This window comes from Engystomops pustulosus, chromosome 9 (assembly GCF_040894005.1).
Source record: "Engystomops pustulosus chromosome 9, aEngPut4.maternal, whole genome shotgun sequence".
Taxonomy (NCBI): Eukaryota; Metazoa; Chordata; class Amphibia; order Anura; family Leptodactylidae; genus Engystomops; species Engystomops pustulosus.
Window position 1 is genome coordinate 28131097 of NC_092419.1, and position 21230 is coordinate 28152326.

General features: G+C 42.2%; 1 protein-coding gene across 3 annotated transcripts in view; it reads left to right on the forward strand.

The window, feature by feature from the left end:
• LOC140076915 (leucine-rich repeat and fibronectin type III domain-containing protein 1-like protein) overlaps positions 1–21230 on the forward strand; it is a 337193-nt gene that overhangs the window by 147611 nt on the left and 168352 nt on the right. The gene's annotated exons all lie outside the window — the stretch shown is intronic.

The window sequence follows — 21230 nt, forward strand, 5'->3', positions numbered from 1 at the left end:
TCGGTATCAGTAGCTTACATTATTTCACATTTTAGCTTCTTGTTACCTTTTTTAAATATACAGCTAGTAATCAGTGTGGAACAAAGAAATTAAGGAGCAGAATTATAAAAGAGAACCTGTCAGCACATTTTCACAAATACAGCTAGTAACAGGTTCCTACAGAGTCTTATCAACTAACTGACAGCCTTAGCTAAAAGTCTATGGAGACATGATGTCATTTCATGTGATCAAATATATACACGGGGTAAAGGCTTCTAATGTAACAGGACCTTAGATGACATCACTGTGGTCAAGTGACCATAGATGGAACAGAGCAGTTCCATACAGCAGCATGTCCTAACAGTGAGACCTGTCAATCAGGAACAAGAAGGGAGTAAAATTTACTATGCAGGACTCAGTGTCATTGCAAGCTGATTTTTTAAAATTGAGGCCATGAAAAGGAACCTATTTAGAGATACAGGCAATGCTTTTTAACCATAATTTTTAAAGTAGTATTTATTTTGGGTGGGTTAGCTTTAATGGCAGATTTTCTTTAAAGGACACCTGTCATCAGGTCTCTGCCACTAGTCCTGTGACCTCTACCTGTTGGAGCAGCTCACAAGGATCCCATCCCTGCCTTTATCTAGTCATTTCATACATTAATCATTATAAAATCATCTATATTTTATTATGTAAATGAGGCTGGTCACATGGTCAGAGGCAGTGATGTCACCCCTGTTACCCCTCCCCTCTCCTCCCCCTGCTCATGTCTGTGTGTAATGTATAGTAAAGCATTGCTAGTGTGTGTACTGTATCTGCTGACATGCTGCATCCTCCTAATATACAGGTGAGAGACACAGACATCAGCTACACAAGTACCTGACATGTCCTGCTATAACATGGCCGCATCCTGGAGCTGTTGTATCTCTCCTATACACACACACAGGCTGCAAGGGGCGTGGCCACCAGCAAGCACATGTAGCAGCCATCACTTCATTACACAGCCTCACACCATTGCACAGGCTGTCAGTCACGCACTGGGGTGTGGCTGTGCCTCCCACTCATGAATAAGCTGCACAGCTTGAATATGCTAATGACTCATTGGACATTTCACAGGTCATTTGCATACAGTTTTAGGACCTCATTGCTTAGGTTTACAGGCATGTAGAGGGACGATGAAGGGATAGAGGCAATGCTCTCTAATGGCAGTTTATGAAAATATATTTAGTTTACGGGGTTATTTTGCATGACGGGTTCTCTTTAAAAGGAGTCTACCACCCCCACCAGGCTTGATAATCTGCTGGCAGCATGTTGTATAGAAATGTGCTGTTATTTCCAACATACCTTTATTATTTCTTCCATTATGCCATTTCGAAATATTCCCATTTTAATGGGAATTAGACAGTTGGTGCACCCAGTTTGTATCTTCAGCATCGGTAGCGCTGCTATTCCTGCCTGGACCACAAACTTTTTCTTGCAGTGTGGCTTCTAAAAAGACAAATGTCCTGCTTATCTGAAAGGGTAGTGGTCCAGGCAGACATAGCAGTGCTTTAGGTGCTGAGGACATGAATTTGGTGCACCAACTGCCTAATTAGCATATGACTTAAAATGGGAATTTCTCAAAAATCACATTATGGATAGAAATAAAAAAGTTGTTTATAAAATCATAGTACAGGCGGTCCCCTGCTTAAGAACACCCGACTTACAGACGACCCCTAGGTACAAACGGACCTCTGGATGTTGGTAATTTACTGTTTTTAAGTCCAAGTCCACAATGATCAGCTCTAACAGTTATTACAGGTGTCTGCAATTAAGATTTATTGTTAATCCTGGTTCTTATGACAATCCGAAAGATTTAAAATCCAATTGTCACATTAGACCAAAAAGTTTTTGGCTGGGGTTACAATTATAAAATATAGAGTTCCAACTTACATACAAATTCAACTTAAGAACAAACCTGCAGAACCTATCTTGTACATAACCTGGGGATTGCCTGTACATTTATCTATGCTGGTAGCGGATTATGATGCTTGGTAGAGGTGGTAAGACTACATTCATAATTATGCTCCATATTTCCATATAACTATGTATATATTGTGCTAACATTTTCTGTTGATCTGTGTGATTCAGAATCCAACTTTAGGGTTTTCATTCATGTCAATGCAAAACCAAACTAAAACTATAAGGGCTTATAAGGATTAAGAGGTGGCCTCTCCTAATTAAAATTAGTGGTCCATGTGTCAGAGAAGTCTACACCAGCAAAGAGCCATGTGCATTATATACCGTATATACTCGAGTATAAGCCGAGACCCCTAATTTTACCACAAAAACTGGGAAAACCTATTGACTCGAGTATAAGCCGAGGGTGGGAAATACATTGGTCACAGACCCAGCCAAGTATATAGCCAGCCAGCCCCCTATAATATACAGCTTGCCCCCAGTAGTATACAGCTTGCGCCTAGTAGTATACAGCCTGCCCCCAGTAGTATACAGCCTGCCCCCAGTTGTATACAGTCACCCCAGCCTGCCCCCAGTTGTATACAGCCACCCCAGCCTGCCCCCAGTAGTATACAGCCACCCCAGCCTGCCCCCAGTAGTATACAGCCACCCCAGCCTGCCCCCAGTAGTATACAGCCACCCCAGCCTGCCCCCAGTAGTATACAGCCACCCCAGCCTGCCCCCAGTAGTATACAGCCACCCCAGCCTGCCCCCCAATAATATACAGCATGCCCCCAGTAGTATACAGTCAGCCCAGAATTTAAAAAAAAAATAAACTATTTACTCACCCTCCGGTGGCCCCGATGCGCGGCGCTGCTCCCCCGATGTCATCGCGGCTCCACTTCTGGCTTCCCGGCTCCACTTTTTGCTTCCGCGCCGTCTTCTGTCTTCTTTAACATCGTGTTGGGCGCCGCAACTGTTCTCTCCCGTGCGGCGCCTATTATGACGCGCCACTGCTGACGTCATACTAGGCGCCGCACGTTGACCAGAAATCCATGTTACGGCGCGTAATGCATAGATTTTATTTTTGTCTAATTCAATAAAACGTGTATTGTGATATTTAAAGTAAAATATCAGTCAAGCACTATGACTTATGTGGAATCCTCATTTCATCCACCCTATGAAATCTGGATGTATGATATAAAAACAGGATAGAAATGTTACTTTGGGTACAAAATTATTTTATATACACACCTATTCATCATTGTATTGCGGGAGTAACAATTTTTTTTATTTGCTATTAAAGTTAGTATGTAAGGCTTGTTTTTTGTTGAACGAGTTGTTTTTTGAATGGCACCATTTACAAGGATCTATAAGTTATTTTTCAGCTTCTACAGTATGGCTGCATTTACACCAATGTGTGATTTCTCCAGTCCTGTTTTTCTGTGCTATATGAATCCGTATATACATGGCGATTTTCATCCTTATGCGCATGTATGTCATCATATTCGTACAGTAGTCGTATACAATACAGGCGGTCCCCTACTTAAGAACACTCGACTTACATACGACCCATAGTTACAGACGGAGCTCTGGATATTGGTAATTTATTGTACTTTAGTCCCAGGCTACAATAAACAGCTGTAATAGTTATCACAGGTGTCTGTAATGAAGCTTTATTGTTAATCCTGATTCTTATGACAACCCAACATTTTTAAAATCCAATTGTCACAGAGACCAAAAAAGTTCTGGCTGGGATTACAATGATAATATATACAGTTCCGACTTACATACAAACTCAACTTAAGAACAAACCTACAGACCCTATCTTGTATGTAGCCCGGGGACTGCCTCTATGGTGGATTGGCAAATGATCGGTGGCTGACTATTGGCTGGCTGACACATATATATGGAAGTACAGGCAGTCCCCGGGTTACATACAAGATAGGGTCCGGAGGTTTGTTCTTAAGTTGAATTTGTATGTAAGTCGAAACTGTATATTTTATAATTGAAGTTCTAGACAAAATTTTTTCTTTTGCCCCAGTGACAATTGGAGTTTCAAAATTTTTGCTGTAATTGGACCAAGAATTATCAATAAAGCTTCATTACAGACACACTACAGCTGATTATTACAGCCTGGGACTATAGTAAAGTTTACAGAGAGCTTCACCAGAGGTCACAGTGGGCAGAGGGGTCCGTCTGTAACTATGGGTTGTCTGTAAGTCGGGTGTCCTTAAGTAGGGGACCGCCTGTATATGGTACACAGTCGTATGCAGCATGTATGCAACCGTATTTTATAGTTCCCATAGACTTCTATGGGGCATACGGAACAGAAATACATGAGAAAATAGGACATGATGTATATTTTTATTCAGCCCGGAGTATAATACGGCCATGTAAATGGACAGCTGTATTGCCCATTGAAATTCAGGGGGCCGTATGCTACCCATATATACAGCCATTTTTAAACTTTTCTGTGAATGCAGCCTTATCATGGTTTTTTTGAGAGAGGATGGAAGTGAATGCCAAAAATGCCCACAATTTGTCCCCTGCTTAAATAAATGCTCACCTTAACTCTTTGATTGAAAAATTACCTCTTCCCATAGCATTCAAAAAGAGACCACTTTCCATTAAAGGATTATTGTCATGCATACGTATTATCCTATTTATAGGCACTCTTAGGGAACACCTATTTAAAGTATCAATCCAAAAATACTAACAGGAAGACTAATAGACCAAATAATAGGATTTTGGGTCTGCCCGGTATAGGCTGAAGGTAGTTTTTAGATGAATGTTAATCATGTTTCATGGGGTGTGATGGATGATTAGAATTTTAATTAATCATATTTTAGGCACCATGAGCACTAAATAAATTATTTAGAGAAAATCAGCCAAGCAGGTTCCAGTATAGCGGTGGCAATTGATGTCTGTCCTGGTTTTCAGGCGGTGACACAATGCACAATGTAATCTCCTCTGCACACTGTGCCCAGTCCTCAACCTATGGTTCTTCAGGCACTTAGAGAATAATCTTAGCTTTGAGTCATATTTAAATTAAAACCGAGAACACAAGAGTCTGGAGATGGCCCTGCCAGCGTGTCGGAGTCCTGCTGATGATTGGATGAAGTTACTTATTTCCTGGTTGCATTAATTACTTACGTTGAGACAGTGCCCACTTCATTCAGCTTGAAGCTACTGGAGACCCCCAGGCACCCCTAGCCTTGGGATTTTCTCTGTAAATAAGAATGCACAATGCAAGATCTGCTCACTTCTCTCTAAGTATAATACAGGCTCTGATCTCTCTCCCTGCACGATACAATACAGGAGCTGATTGTCACAATTACATCAGACATGAGAAGATATTTCTTATCCACTATGACTTGAAAAAGGACAAGTCAACTTCTTTTGACTGAAATATTCAGGTCTGTGCCAAATATTCCAGGTTCGGGCCCCTGGACTTCAGCTAGAGGTTTGGCATTTGTCTCACTACCCCGCCGATAACAGCTGCAATCAATAATGACACCGGTCGTGGTTGTTAAACCTTTAGATGCCACCAGCAAAGCCTGTTATCGGGGAGCAACGATCCCCTTCAGCTGTGATGGCGAACTTTTTAGAGACCGAGTGCCCAAAATGCAAACCAGACCCACCTTATTTATTGCAAAGTGCCAACACGGCAATTCTAGTATTAAATTATTAAAATCGTCTTGCTCCGTGCTATACCACAGCTTTCAAGGGTCCTGAGGACACCAATATTGTTGACAGAAGGAGGGAAAATTCAGATTGCCATTGGAGCTTCCCTGAACATGAAAAATTGTGGGACAAGAGCAGGAGCTTTAATGGCTCCAATGATAATCTGACCATGTCCACACCTTCTCTTCCAGTCTCAGGTAGACCAAGATGCTTCACGTTTTGGGCTACCTGGGCTTGCAGGAGGATCCCTCAAGTCCTGTCTGGTAAATTCTGTGCTGGGGCAAGTGCCCACTGAGAGAGCTCAGAGTGCCACCTCTGGCACTCAAGCCATAGGTGCACCACCACTGCCCTACGGCAAATTGCCCTACTTTGCCTGTGGCATCTAAAGGGTAACACCTGAAATCAGTGCCAGCACTGATCGCTGTGTGATTGAGGGGGGTTAGAAGTTCTGGCGCCAAAACTGGGCAGACCTGGGCAAGTGCCTGGGCCCAAAGCTGTGGAGGGAGGGGAGGCACATGAAATATTTTAGGGAACAGGAGACTGTATTAGCTTCCGAATTTAATATCGCCTCATGAGTTCACTGCAAAGGGGCCCACTGAGGCTCTGTCGCCCAGGGGCCTACCTAAACCCGGAGCCGACTATCGGGGTGAGCGTTCCGGTTTGGATCCGCTACCCGGACTCAAATGCTAAACGCACAGGTTCGAGTTTGGCCCAACTCAGCAGAATCCAAACTTGAACATGCCACTCACCCTTACTTGCCTGTTAAAGAAGTTATTTATTACCTATCCCATCCAATTAAAATGAATGAGGCTTTTGCAGTGTGCCTGGACCACCACTATGCTACAAATGGAGCTGTTTACTTATACCATAGTGTGAAACACCCTTAAATCACCTATGACCTACAATATGGATAGATTATTAATAGTTTGGGGCCAGAAAACCCAGACAAATGTATAGGAGCTGAGCTGCAGTACTCAGGCACGCCCACCACGCGATGGACAGTGAGTTCAGCCTTGCCATTCACCCTTGTATTGAGTGATTGCAGTCTATCTATGTCTGAGAATTGTTTTAGCTGCACAGTCACATAGCTGAGGGGAATCGGTACCGTCAGACTTAATAAAAATTTGATCTACAAGCCTTCCCATTTTAAGAAAATGTGAAAGACACCGTATATTACTTTCCCATGTCTTCCCCATATAAACAAGAAGTGTCACTCAGGCTTAGGGTATTTTGCTTTGGGCTTGTATGAGGCATCTCAGAAATACTAACATAACCTTATCTTGAAGATTGTTTCGATCACAAAATGGCCGCCTGCTCAGTTTTTACCAGACAGAAGCTATTTTAGGAGATATCTTCGGAAGCGGTCATAATGAAGAAATTATATTGTTTTAATAATAAAGAGATCATATTGGTTTGGCAGGGATACGACATAAATACTCTGAAGATATCAGCATCATTGTCTGGTAGTGGAAATGCTGAGTCTGAGGTAAAATTATCCCTCAGGGGAACAGCGGAATGATTGTGTGATAGGGAAACATTATAGGTCAGCGGATAATGAGAACATTACCAATACCTCATCTTTTGGTATCCGGAATCCATGTGAATGGCTAGTGTGTGTATTTAGTACAATGCCCCGGGCAGTATTACATTATGCTTTTGCTTATTATTAGCACTGTTTTCTACTAGTGTCCTTCAATTTGATCTTCTTTATATCCTCCCTCACTACTACATATGGATAAAAAGGTAAATTCTATAGCAACCATGTATGTCCAATTCTATAGCTACAATGGGCAAGATTTATCAGAAGTTTCTGAGGTAAAACAGTTCGAGTTGCCCATGGAAACCAATCAGAGATCAGTTTTAATTTTATAAACAGCTGTGGGAAAATGAAAGCTGAGACCTGATTGGTTGCCATGGGTAAATAGAACATTTCTGCTCTAAGAGACATATGATAACTCTTCCTAAACGAGTGTATATGCAAATATGCTGTGACTAATATGGTGTTTGTTTGACATGGTGAGAGGAGTGATAGGATAAAGGGCCCGATGGATCGAAGTTCCCCTTTTTGCTATATCTCCTTACTTTTTCATACATATTCTGGTAAGGCAAAGCTCAATGTCCATTGGCACATGTACCTCTGATTTGGCTTGCCTTTTTTTTCTATTTTTGCAACATTTTTGTGGTACATGCGCACTTTTGTGCCATTTTTTCCCGCTTAAGACAACCTCCCTTCAAAGATATTCAATGTCTTGTTTTCTGCAGAGTTCCGTTATCGCTCTATTACAGATGTGAAAGTTGCGATTTTTTGAACAAAAAAGTTGCATTGGAGCAAATCCATACCTGCTCTTGCCAGGCTTAGGAAATGCCTTAGAGCTGTTTGTGACATTTGGGGGACTTTTTTGTGAAAAGTCACCAATTCACTAAAGACCAAAAATAAAGATGTATTAAAAGGCCATAGCTGACCAGCAGAAAAGAGGAAATATAAAACAGAACAAAGCCAAAACTATGATACATGTGCCCCTATGTGTAGAGAATAGAGAAAGAGATTATCTCCTAAGAACAGGTAGATCTGGCAATCGAATTCCAACTTGTTTGATCTTTATCTCCCTAATGGGACTGGAGGAGACTTAAAAGCCAAGAGAGCCCATACATATTAGGCTACATTCACACTGACGTATGGGGGACGTATATATATGGCCCCCATAGATGGCAATGGGCGTACGGGGATGTAAGGGAGCACGGCACCATACCGTACCATTCCGTAGCCAGGAGAAATATAGGACATGTCCTATCTTTCCACGGAATACGGCGCCGTGCCCCATGTTTCTCTATGAAGAGGGGCGGGGTGAGCGGTTCTCATTCCCTCCTCCTCTCCCAGTTGCCAACGTGTGCCCACCATACTATGGTACGTTCGGCACACGTTAGTTTGAATATAGCCTTAGATGGTTGACCAAGGTTTAGACAATTTTAATCCTATCTGTTTATCACCCTTTTGTAAGGGTCACAGTTCTCAGGATTGTCACCCACTGCACACAGAAGCAGCAGCAATAACAGCACAAGGACACATCCCAAACCAATGTATAGTGGAAGAGACCAGAGGGTAAAGAACATTGACCATTGAACAAAAACACCAGGAACAAACCAAAAGCATGGGCACCAGGAACGTTCCATCATCTGGAACTGGAAACATAGACCAGAGTTTTCTAACCTATGCAGCCCTCTACTATGTAACCAATCCAACCTGGATGATGATATCAAAGTCTGGTGGAGATTGGCATCACTTGTGATCAAATTAAAGGACCCAAAATCTCTAATAAGACTTGAATGCCATAGGGGTCCTAACACCACCTATAGTTATTCCATCATGGCCTTGGACATGGTTTACCATAGTAAAACATATGCCAGGTTCTATAACTCTCTATGTTTGTTTAACCATATGGCCTCCATGTGTAACATGTCTGCCCTCACGTTCAAGCCCTGCTGACGAGCGACGGGAAAGAGCTCACTCCACAGATTTCAGAAGAAAACACTAATGTATTTTTAATGTTTTAATTATCTATGCAGGGATGCTGCGAGTGATTTGTCAGATTGGCACTGCGCTCTTGTAGCAGTGTTGAGGCGTCTTCCATCAGCTCCATGTTCTGCAGACCTGAATATGCTGATGCCGTTGTATTTTATTTCGCCAGCCGTGCCAGCTACATTGGGTATGATAAATAGCGAGGTCTTATCAAAACTTGATGCAGAATATCTCTCCGGAGAATTCTTTGTTCTTGCTTAGAAATTTGCATCTCGAAGAATTGCAAGGAACCTGTTTGTCTTTGCCGCCTCTCGCTGAAGGTGTCTCCACGAATGTAGGATGACTGAAGCTTCTCTTCAATGCAATAGTCAGCAGCAAAGCTTTGTTTGAAGCGGTAGAGGTGTCAGGAGATTGGTATTTTGGTTCCTGGATCACACCTCAATTTGACAGCTCCATAGGTGGCCGGCCTCTCTAGTTGTAAGTCCACGGCTGACCCTATAAATATTCCCTCTTCCTTTCAGCTTTGACACACACACATAAGCTGCCGCTGCCTGGATCTTTTATCTTTCTGCTATTTGCTGTATGATCTGAAGAGTCTGCTTCAAACCCTGATGCTAAAAATATACCGAGTACAAAGAGCAGCTGTTACAGTCTGTCTACACGTCTGAAGAGATGCACAGTAGGAAGTAGGAAGAGCTTATATTCCTCTGCAGTGAAAAACATACCTTTCTTTAAAACCCCCCACCCACCCCCATCTGATACCACATCATAATTCTTCATACAACACCCTTACATATCCCTGTAAGTATAACATTCCTTATAAGCAATCCACATGTTCCATATGTGTATTGTGGTATATCCATACCGTGGAGGAAGCCTCCGACTGAAAAGAAGAAACCCCAACTCTTTCATCTTCCTCTTTAGTCTCCATCTCATCTTTATGAAAATACCTGGAAATACAACACCTTTTCTTAACAGGTGATTTTTAAGATTAATTCACATATTCAAATCTCATATTTCAAAAAACTGCTTGTTTTATAAACATTTTTTTTTTTTGCTCAATTAAAAGTCTGTGGTTCTAGAAATTGTGTTCAGTAAAATTGGGTATTATTATTATTTACATGGTAGCTCATTTTTTTGAATGGGATATTGGCTACAGGGGCAGAAGCTTCCTTTTACCAACATGAGATCCCCTGGGGTTACAAGTAGACCAGTTGCAGTCATCTAAATTTTGTTGATGGTCAATTCTGATGGTCCATTCCATTGGAGGTTCAATAGTTACTCTCAGGGGCGTTGCTAGGGTGGTAAAAGATCCGGGACATGGGCCCCAATGCATGTGTATTGCACTTTCAGTAATGCCCCCTCCTGTACATAACACCCTCACATGTGGTTGTGCAAATAACAAGGTTACTTCTAGTATATACAGCTACAGAAACACCAGAAAAATCACTAGTTGTTACTTCTAGTGCCTGCAGGTGACGTGTCCTCCACCTTCTCCATTAGGCTTCACCACATCTTATATTTCTCATTGTCCCTACATCTTGGTTCCCTGACTGTTATCCTGGTGCTGTCCCTAACAATCTCCCCCAAATACTGTAAGGCTGCGTTCACATCTTTGTCTTGCACTTAAACAAAACCAGGTGCTCATTACCGATCACATGTGTATTACTGGAAACGAATGAGATCAAACCGAGGCCTGTCCTAGTGTCACGTGTGAACACGCTCCAAGAAATGTGCCCTACACATCCCCCCAGTAATCTCCCCCACACAGCCCCCAGTAATGTGCCCACACAGCCCCCCAGTAAGTAATGTGCCCACACAGACCCCCAGTAATGTGCAAACACAGATCCCCAGTAAGTAATGTCCCCCACACAGCCCCCCAGTAAGTAATGTGCCACACAGCCCCCCAGTAAGTAATGTTCTCACACAGCCCCCCAGTAAGTAATGTGCCCACACAGACCACCATGTTCTACCCCTTCCCTAGTCCCTATCATGTCTCCCCCTCACCTCACTTATGCAGCTCTGTGCACTGCTTTCCCCAGCAGGTCATGTGATCATGACATCATCACAGGTCCTTCAGCCTGTGGCTAGGTCCTGCAGGGGAAAGCAGTGCCTGCACTCGTTCTCATTACGATCTGTGTCCTCAGGAATCATCGGGCAGGGGGGCAGATGTCCTGGAGATCCGGGGCTTTGGCCAAAAGATCCGGTGCACGAGCCCCAGATCTTTTGACCTAGCGACGCCCCTGGTTACTCTCATTCATTGTCTATAAGAGTGGCGGAGATATTATACAACACTACCAAACAATTGTATGGAGCATCAGGAAGCATATTCTGTTGCCATGTTAAAAAGTGAACATGGTATCCTCCATCCTACAGATTGTTGGGGATCATTTTCTTGTAATCCCTCTCCAGTCATTGCAAGCTGTACACTATGTATATATCCGATCACATGAAATCACAGCACGCCTCAACTCACTATAGATATCTCTGGATAACAGTTTAAATTACAAAGTTGATTATAGAAGGATCTGAGGGAAACTATTTTTAGCTAAAAGGTGGATGAAAGTTAGTTAATAGGGCTCTATGGGAACCTGTCACTAGCTCTATTTGTGAATATTGTGGTGACAGGTTCCCTTTAAATAGTTGTTACAACCCCTTGAAGCCATACATGGCAAGTGAAGCTGGGATAATACACCGACTTCATTGGGCATCCACTATACCTAGGATGGTTGTGCAGTGAAGCCAGGGTGTACCACGTCAGATTTACCTTCCGCAATGTGCAAGCTCTAGATGAAGGTAAGTAATTTATACAGTGTGATTTTGAACACTAAAACACCCACAAGTCCTTGCGGACCAGTGATTTATTGTCCCAAATCGCCCTGTCATGCTCGCTTTAAGGTGTGTCGTTATGTATTGTAGGAGCCTACATGGCTGGCATCCTGTGCCTATGACTTACTAAATGTGTAAATCTATTTATAATAGATACATACCAACTTGTCAGAGACTTCCAGGATGTAACCACATAACCCATCATGCTGCTGACAGTATCAGGGCATTCCCTCTATAATAATCCTGTATATTGTAAGTCTAGAACTAGGGTCGGCACTGATATTTTTGACGTCCCCTATTTATCAAACCCGCTTCATATGAGATGTTACATATTATACATTCACATTAGAGACGTCTCATCACAACCAGTATTTTCCTCGGTAAACGGGTAATACTGTGTAAACATTCTCTTTCCCGGACTGAAACATTTTGGGATTTCAGCTAAATGAAAGATCGGTGTTACTACTTACAACCTTTGATAATATCTTTCATGTCTTTCTTTTAGGTGGGGTCACAGTGGGGTTGTTGGGTGTCCATAGCGGGAGATGATCTAGTAAAAGAGGAAATCCAGCACCAATCTGCATAAACTGGACAAAACACACAAAGGGGCAGATTTACTTACCCGGTTCTGTCGCGATCCAGTGGCGCGTTCTCAGTGGAGGATTCGGGTCTTCCGGCGATCCACTAAGGTAGTGCGCCCGATGTCCACCAGGTGTCGCTGCACCGCTGAAGTCCGTCGGAGTTCACTGGTGTTCACCAAGCTATTGTGGGTGCAGGTAAGCGTGTGTTTTTTAAAAAAATACGTCAGTTTTACCGAATCCGTCGGGTTTTCTTACGGCCATGCCCTACATTTTCCGTTGCGTGCATGCCGGAGCCAATGCGCCACAATTCGATCGCGTGCGCCAAAAACCCGGGGCAATCGAGGGGAAATTGGTGCAAAACGGTAATATTCGGGTAACCCTACGGAAAAATGCGATTTGGGCCCTTAGTAAATGACCCCCACAATGTCGATATATTTTCAACTCAAAAAACACTGGAGTATTTCATTTCAATGGTAGGGATGCAAAAAGATGATAAGATGTGATTAAAATAGCATCAAAGTTAAAAGTTAAAGTTAAATACACAGATAAAAAATAATTTCTGTATATGCCCTAAAATTTTTGATCTCTGTTACTGAATCGCTGCATTTGTTGGACTTTTTGTGCCATAACCTTGTCTGTAAAGTTGGGGCTCCTGCTAAATATTTAGCATTGCAGCCTAGGAACTCCAGTTAGATTTGATATTTCAAGTTCATACAGTGATATCATATCATGAAATTCAAGCATTTACTCAAAATCTGCAATGATGATTTCCTCAGCTATACTTCGAACAAAGGCCAACAACAGTGCTGGTTCTACCCCCAAAAAAATGTCAATGGGGGTCATTTACTGAGGGCCCGAATCACGTTTTTCCGACGGGTTATCCGAAAATTTCCGATTTGCGCAGATTTTCCCTGAATTGGCCTGGGATTTTGGTGCACTCAATCGGATTGTGGCACATCGGCGCCGGCATGCACGCGACAGAAATCAGGGAGCTTGGCCTTACGAAAACCCGATGGATTCGGAAAAAAACGCCGCATTTGTAAAAAAAAGTATCGCTTGACACACGCTTACCTACACCTGGCCAGGCTTGGTGAAGTTCATTCCGATGAACTTCAGCGCAGCAGCAACACTTAGTGGACGTCTGAGGAACTACCTTGGTGAATCGCCAGAAGACACGAATCCTCTGCAGAGAACGTGCCGCTGGATCGCGAATGGACCAGGTAAGTAAATCTGCCCCAATGTGTTAATAACTTGTCCAGTCGCTGTGAGCATCAATTGCAGTTTGACAAGAATGTCTCATGTTGTTCACAAGTCAATTAAACATCTGCTGAGGCGACATCCCACTCTTCTTAAAGGGTGACCCGTAGGTAATTGAGGTTCCGGGGATACAGAGTTACGAGCCTCTACACGGGAGGTTATTCAGGTCTGGAGAAAGTTCAGGCCACCCATTTGAGGTACATCACTCTCTAGCAGCATTTCCCTATTGTTGTGACCTCGAAGAGCTGGTGCATTGTCGTCCATGAATATCAAATGAGGCCAGTAATGTTCATGAAGAGTCACAATGACTGGTTAAATGATGTTATTCAAGTAGTATGGGCTTGTCACTCAATCATTCACTAAGTGTAGGCCAGTTCTGTAATACACACTGTATCACCGCCACCAAAAGTTTGTCTTGACAATCTGCTCGAAGTCTCCGTCAGTGGTAGCCATCTTTTGTGCTGAGCATCGATTGCCATTCTTCAGTAAACAGAACTGATCCCTCATTCCGCAGGGCATTGTTCACAATGAAGCAGTCATCTGAGTAGGATATGGGCAAAGGACGTCCACTTCTAAGCCTTTCCGTGCCTCCTCAAACAAATATATTTGCACATGTTATTCTGTGTCTCTATACAAAAGACCATCCATCCTAATAAGTAATCAGGTCACCCACCTTTGTGCCCTCTGCAACTTTTCTATGTAGAATCATGTCTTCTATGTTACTTGCAATCAATCATTTCTCCCTCTTAGGGGCCATTTTGTTCTGCAGTGAGGTTGAATGTAGTGATCTTCGCTGTCGGAAACTAAAGAACATGTCATCACACATCATGATCTCTACTTCATCCGATGTGAGAATCTCCTGGAACATGGAGGTACATCTTAGTGAATAATATTAGCAGCTCTGCCTATAAGCTACACTTTGTAGTTCAGATTGAGTTTTAGCTTCACCCCACCCACACAGCACCTTGTACAAGGTGATGGGATATAGAGTAGCACAAGATGTGGTTTCTAATAAGAGTAGTAGTGAAATCACAAAATGTGGTTTCTAACAGGAGAGAAGTAGTGAAATCACAAGATCCACAAATTTACCTTCATTAACTCTTCTGTGATCTGTGATGGATAGATTTGGGATATAATCTTTCCTAGCATTTCAAGAATATTTAAGTTTCTAGGGGAAGAACACATTCCAAGAACATTCTATTGATCACTTCCTAACAATTTATGGGGTTCTGAACCTTTGTCAGTCAGTTTTTAGGGGTTGGGGTGTACCAGAAATAGCTGTTCAGACTTTTTACTACCTTTCCAAATTAAAACACATGTATCTGCGACTTTTGCTGTCGTTGCTTAAGTACACCTTGGTCTGCACCTTGTGCAGTGCCTTATGTATCTTTATTTTCCAGATGTTCTGTGCAACTTTTCACCTATGTATCTTTTTTTTCATTGATTTTTTTTCATGATCCCTGTTTTAATATAAACCTGCAGGCATTGAAATTTTGGGCTGTTTTTTTTTTTAAATTTATAATTTTTTGCATTTACATTTTATTGAAATTTATCGATTACTTCTAAGGGTGTGGTCGCATATGGGGTTTTAGATGCTTTTTTAAACGCATTGCAGAAACGCATGTGTTTTAGATTTTACCATATGTTTGGTTGGCTAGAAAGCATTTTTTCTCCATTGCCGGAAGTGTAAGCAGCTGTAACAATGTTAACACAACTGCTTACACTTCCAACATTGAAGAGAAACGCTTTCAAACCAACCAAATGCATGGTAAAATGTTAAATTGCTTATAAAACGCATCACATACACCACGTGTGATTGCACCCTCATATGCCGTCATCTCCTTGGAGTGTGGATAGAGTGCTTAAAAATGTAGACCAACATTTACAGTAGTGTCCACTCCTGTATATAATCCCCTTTACATGGTTTGTGCCCATGTGGATTTGAGACATTTGCAACAAAAAGTCTAAAAAAAGCCAAAAGTTGCACCTTCCAGGATAAGAAAAACTAAATATGTATCACAAAAACCTACCAAAAAAGTCTTAATTATATGCCAAAGAAAAGAAAACCTAGGATACATGTCCCCCAGTTCGTCCGTTCTTAATTGGTGAGGATCTGATGTTGGTGACCAATCTAGGGGTTTTCCAGTAATTGTGAAAAACACCATGTGTACTGGGGCAGTTGTAAGGAAAAATGAAGTCTACTTTACCCTGTTGTGACTACTGGATCCCATATCACTCCCACTACCTGTTTACCGAGACTCCTCATGACTCCCACTGAGGCCACTTAATGGCCAAACCTTTGACCACCAATATGTCCTGCTCAGCTAGAACCAAGTAAGGAGTAGGTTAATTGTCCTTTAATATTTTTATTTATTAGAGTGTTAAAGCAAGAAAATATCCATATTAGTAACAGTATGAGGCTATTTGTGATAAAAAGAAACTTGTTACACCTCTGGCTATAATTCAGGATGTCCTGGTATTAGTCTACAGTATATCATGCTTTCAGTCATGTCTAGCCCCCTTAACCTTGGTCAAGGTCACTTGCACACAACACATTGATGTTCCATTCCATTTTACACATGTTCCATTGTCATTCGGGTTTCCCATGACTTTCTCCCTTGCAATCGTTTAGGCTCATAGCAATCTGAGGGTCATGTCTCCTCACTGCTATTTCAACCTCACTCTTTTTCAAAGGGAAAGAGAAATCCAAGTCTGTATATTTTTGGCCTGAATCTCTGGAGAAGATGAATTCTTTAGTCTTCGCCTCTCAATCATGTCATTGATTAGTTTTTCCTCCTACGTGAACGGGCAAACAAAGATTATCCTTGACCTGTACTGACCCAAGTTGCCTGTGGGAACCATTCACAATATGTGCCGAAAAGCTATTGAATTCATAGAGATATCAGACTTTCTGAGATAAACCCCTCACATAAATACTTGTGGCTTGCAAAAATGAAGCGGGATTTATATTTTTTTTAGAGGATCACAGTGCAAAGAAGGTAAGCTGGTCCATCTATGGAGGATTTCAGAGCTCGGCCTACCTTCAAATGATCTTCACTACTATCCATAAGTCTTATTGATACGGAGCAATTGAAAGAAGAAAACACATCAAATATGAATATTTTATCCAGTTTTGCTTTTTACCCAGAGCTATAAAATATAAACGCTTGGCACAATTACTCGGTGAAATGGTAGAAGTCCATCCGGAGAAACTCTTATCATATCACACTGCAGAAGGCGAAACAAATTATGCTCCAATTCTGGGATATGATGTGATGTTTCAGTCCTATCATTCTGGAACAGAGGGGGAAATTTCCCTGTTTGGATATGTATGTTCTGATAAATTTACTGGATTGGACAGTGGGTTCTCTGTGGGGAATAAGAGAAGAAGAGCATAGAAGAGATGTCTTATTTCTGTAGACGTCCTTGTGATGATATACGGAATAGAGAATCGGCTAAACCTGCTGATGCATTCTGGGGCTGAAAGTGGATTTCTAGTGCATGTGGGAGAGGATTCAGCTAAAAATTTGGGTATAGAATAGAATGTATAGAATGCGTATTGCACCTTCTTAAAGGATATATCATATAAACGTAGGCACAACCAAGGATGTCCATGCCATCGAGGGAGACAATACAGTTTCTATAGGCATGTGAAGAGACTGTGTAAGTGGATCACCTATTCTATTATTTGACAGGAATCTGGCAAGACTAGACCTAGCCATAATTATCCCATCGTCTAGAATTTGGATAGAGTGGGCCTAGCCATGGTTATTTACATCATTGATGATAATGGTTGGTTGACATGGTTAATAAAGAGAGAGTTAAAGTTGCATGCAGTTAGCGAGTGTTATAGGCCTGCCTAAATAAATGGGTTTTGGAGCTTTGGAAGTTGGGTATTAGTCTGATAGTCCTGAGTAGGGCATTTTAGAAAATTGGTGCAGCTATAGAACAGTCCTGGAGGCATTGAGTTAGAGGTTTGAATTAAGGCAGAGAATAATCTAAGGTCAATGGTGGATCAAAGACCATGGGTTGGGTAATAGACTGAGATAAGAGAAGAGAGGTAGGGAGGTGCAGCATAAGAAGAGCTTTGTGGGTGGCATAGACTGGAGGAATCTGTGTAGCGTTTGTTCTAGTTGAGCCCTGAGGAACCCCAACAGTGAGAGGAAGAGAAAAAGAGATCCAGAGAAAGAGATACTGAACATGCGGTCAGAGAGATAGGAAGAAAACGAATAGAGTGCAGTGTCCTTCAGGCCAATAAAGCGAAACATCCTGAGGAAGAACTGGTGGTGTCTCGAGACAGTGGGCCTGGCCATAGTATGGTCTCATCATTCTGAATTGTAATCAGATTCCTATACACCGGTATGGTAGATGATGGGGCCAACCATTGCTAGACCTTCTATCTCTAGACTATGTGGCAAGCAGAGGCCTGAGGAATTGGTCTAAAGGTCACATAGCTGAAATAAATACTAGGCACTTCTGTTTAGGTATTCCAGTTTTAACCCATACCCAAAGCTGGTCAATTCTGTGAATTAAATGAATCCCTGTAGTATTTAGATAAAGTAAAACCCACAGTCATATCAACTAGTTAGATCCGATGAATGAGTCATTTTTAACTAGCTTGATTAAGTAAAATGGCCGGCTTCACTGACAAGATCTTTTGACAAACACTCGGGGGCTTAGACCATTATATTTACGAAGACTTATACGGGGAGCTGGTAGAACATTCAAGACTAGAGTAGTAGGCTACTCGTTAGGAGGTCAGATAAGATAATAGAGAAGATTGACATAATGCAAAGACATTACGATGGATATGTGGATTCAGCCGGATAAGTTCTGCATGGGGTCCTAGTGAGACATATATAACGGGGACAGTAGGGCAGGGATGAGAAAGCAGTCGGGAAGGAATACCTTATTAATTCTCTCGCCATGGCATGATCACATTCTCCAGCTAATGGCTACATCTCTTAAAATATCTTCTCGGTTCTCGCTTTGGATTACATTATTAAACTTGACAAAGACGTTAAAAATCTGTTTTTTGGCATCAAAGCTCATCCGATAAAATATATCTGTGTATCCCGGGAGATCAATTACTCTGCTGTAAACACAATAATATTTGAAGTTTATTTATGACACCCGGATCCTCCTGTGCGCGCATGAAATAAGACAAGAGTTTCCTCTCTTTCTGCCTCTCAATCTGTTCCGTGTTTATCGAGTCAATCAGCCTCAGTGATTATGCCGCACGCAGCGGTGTCTGTCTGATTGGGATCTGTACACAGTAACAATCTTATCACAAAACAACTTTATTATCTGCGCAGTTTCCCCTCCGTAACCTATTTATACATCCAGTTCTATGCGGCAGCTTTTAGTTAACAGCCCATTTATATTATAATTGGTAAATCACACTGATTATTTACAAGCACAATATTTGTATTCTCTAACTTATGTGGGCCATACACAAACAGATGAGAATAACGCTACCGGGGTAGTATTTAGAGCAGTTGCGGTTGGAAGGATAATTGGATGAGTTTAATTGGTTATCCTCCAGCATTCATCCAATCAAAAACAAAGAAGACCCATCTGGATTACTCCTCCAGAGCCCATGGATGTCATGGAGGGTATTCCCATCGTGAAGAGATTGTAGGGGTGTACACAAAACATAGGGCAATCAGAAAATGACAAGTTTTTTTGTCAAACTTTATTTTTCCGCATTTTTGGTGGTTTATTTTAATTATCTATAGTTACTAAAATCCTTAAATCCTAGCTGACTAGAATCTGGAGTTAGTACGCCTAGCCATGGTTTGGTCTCCTCATTTATGATAATTGTTGACCAGAATCTGGAGATAGTAGGCCTAGTGATTGTTTGGTCTCATCTCATAATCTATGATAATGGTTGACCAGAATCCGGAGCTTATAGGCCTTGCCATTGTTTGGTCCCATCATCTATGATTATGGTTGACCAGAATCGGGAGATAGTAGGCCTAGTGATTGTTCGGTCTCATCTCATAATCTATGATAATGGTTGACCAAAATCTGGAGCTAATAGGCTTTGCCATTGTTTGGTCCCATCATCTATGATTATGGTCGACCAGAATTTGGAGATAGTAGGCCTAGCCATGGTTTGGTCTCCTCATTTATGATAATGTTTAACCAGAATCTGGAGCTAATAGACCTTGCCATTGTTTGGTCCCATCATCTATGATGATGGTTGACCAGAATCTGGAGATAGTAGTCCTAGCCATTGTTTGGTCTCATGATCTTTGATAATGGTGGAATAAAATCTGAAGCTAATGAGCCTACCCATGGTTTGGTTTCATCATTTATGATAACGATTGTCCAGAATCTGTAGATAGTAGGCCTAGTCATAATTTGGTCATATCTCACCCTGTATGATAATGGTTGACCAAAATCTGGAGCTAATAGGCCTAGCCATGGTTTGGTCTCCTCATTTATGATAATTGTTGACCAGAATCTGGAACTAATAGGCTTTGCCATTGTTTGGTCCCATCATCTATGATTATGGTTGACCAGAATCTGGAGATAGTAGTCCTTGCCATTGTTTGGTCTCCTCATTTATGATAATGTTTAACCAGAATCTGGAACTAATAGGCTTTGCCATTGTTTGGTCCCATCATCTATGATTATGGATGACCAGAATCTGGAGATAGTAGTCCTTGCCATTGTTTGGTCTCATGATCTTTGATAATGGTTGACCAAAATCTGGAGCTAATGAGCCTACCCATGTTTTGGTCTCATCATTAGAGATGAGCGAGCACTAAAATGCTCGAGTGCTCGTTATTCGAGACGAACTTTTCCTGATGCTCGAGTGCTCGTCTCGAATAACGAGCCCCATTGAAGTCAATGGGAGACTCGAGCATGGGACCATGGTTCGGGAATAAAATGTGTTAATTAATTGAAAAAGAATGTCTTCTGATAAGTTAGCAGATGTATGCAAACATCTGCAATCTATTCTTCACTGTTCCGCGCGTATATTATCTCCCGACAAGTTAGCAGATGTGAAGAACAGTGAAGAATAGAATAAAAACAGTGAACACAGTGAACACAGGATCATTTAAGTGAAAAACACAGTGAAGAATAGATTGCAGATGTTCGGCACACCTGCTTACTTGTCGGGAGATACACTGTCCCGAGATCCACTGCTCTTCTTCCACTGAAGTCTCCCCGATGTCTCCGTGCCGCTGCCCGATGTCTCCGTGCCGCGGCCCGATGTCACCGTGCCCCGATGTCACAGTGCCCCGATGTCTCCGTGCCCCGATGTCACCGTGCCCCAATGTCTCCGTGCCCCGATGTCTCCGTGCCCCGATGTCTCCGTGCCCCTATGTCTCCGTGCCCCGATGTCTCCGTGCCCCGATGTCTCCATGCCCCTATGTCTCCGTGCCCCTATGTCTCCGTGCCCCTATGTCTCCGTGCCCCGATGTCTCCGT